Genomic DNA, 1,667 nt, shown 5'->3' with positions numbered 1-1,667 from the left:
TTACTGATACCAAAATAAAAGGTCAAATACTGGCTTTTTCTTCTGTACTTTAGATACTTCAAATATTAGAAATGAACAACTGGCTTGTCCTTATTTTTATATTAGAAAATAACACCATCTAAAAAAGGCAGATTTCTTATATGTTCTTGTATCGGCCAAGGTATTCGCTAACATACTTTTTAGGTATCTTCAGTACCTGCCACATCAACTTTTGCTTGAGGCCTCAGTTTTTAGGGACCAGTTTTCACATCACTGGTCACATTTGCTGGACAATCTTAACCACATTGCTCCTTGAAAAGAGGCTGCCAAGGTCGGGCTTCAAAGAATAAATCGACTTCGCCAAAATCCAAACTTTTTCATGACAATTAGCACTTTTTAAATCATCTTAGCCTACTCGAAAGTTGCCACAGGTGACAATTAAGTTGGTCTTTTTACTGCGGAAATCGGTTCCAGTCTTTGTCTGATGTTTGTCCATTAAGACACAGCCCAGCAGTGCCTGATGATTGGAGAAGCTTAGGGCATCCTGATTTCTCCATTTCCTTTCAGTCTTTAAACCAAAGAGGGTGCTTGTTTACTTCTATTTGACGCCCCGGCAGCCAGGGCTGGTTGGTTTAGAGTTGGGAAAAGTGACGAGAAAAAGAAGAGCCCAGACAATGTGACACAAAATCCATTGGTGGCCAATTCCCCCTGGGGAATTCCTGCAAGGATTTTAGATAGAGTTGGGGTTATAAAACAAATGGGCGAAGCCTGCGAGCTAGTTCAGGCAGGTCAACTTGAGCACCAATGATACATTAACACGTGACGCCACCTCGTCCTCGTACAACAACCAAAACACCATTCTCCTAAACATGCCGCTCTATCTAAAGGCTGCCAGGTCTTCCTGCTCTGCCTCGCTGTTGCTGCTTGCTGCCACTTGCTGTTGTTCACTTGCTATTGCTGCGTTCATGTTCCTGCTGCTGTGTTTCATGTTGCTGCTGCTTGCTGCCCCCCCACCACCCAGCTTCCACCAGCTTCCACCTGTAGGCTCGGGGGATAGTTATCTAATCATCACTTCAATGTTCTTTGTAAAATTATGTGGATGATGGCCGAGGCTAGGACGCCAAACTCAAACTATATGCTGCTTCTATAAACATATTAAGAAACACGTGAGTAGTCTCTGCTGGAACTACAAATATTGTATCTTATTGGGAGAGTTTTTGTTCCATGCAAAATGTAAAATCTAGAATAAAAGTCTGTCTTCGTTTTAATTGAGGGGCCTAAGGCATACAATTTATAGGATGTTGTTTAATACGACTGGAAAAGTATCATGATGATATTAACGCTTGTTACAGCAGTTTATAAAAGCTGAACAGAATATTTTTCTCTGCAGTTTTTCAGGGTCATTCCTATTGCTCTGTCACAGTGATAAAAACCACAAAGCCCAGCTGTTTAAGATCTTTTTTAGAAAGGGAAAACCTTTTTGTGACTTGTCTCTTGTCAGTGTCTTTCCTAAGGTTTGTTATGAACTCTCGTTAACATCTTTCCTTCATCCTGCATGACGATTTCTAAAGAAAAGTGAAAGCCCTGGACTTACATTTAATTGTATTATTCAATGGCAGAAATAATAGTAGTTTGTCTCAGTTGCTATTTAACCAACTGTTGAACATTTTAAACCATTTTTTTCATTT

The sequence above is a fragment of the Notothenia coriiceps genome, unplaced genomic scaffold (genome assembly GCF_000735185.1).
Source record: "Notothenia coriiceps isolate Sejong01 unplaced genomic scaffold, NC01 NC01_scaffold00026762, whole genome shotgun sequence".
Taxonomy (NCBI): domain Eukaryota; kingdom Metazoa; phylum Chordata; class Actinopteri; order Perciformes; family Nototheniidae; genus Notothenia; species Notothenia coriiceps.
This window is presented reverse-complemented; position numbering follows the sequence as displayed.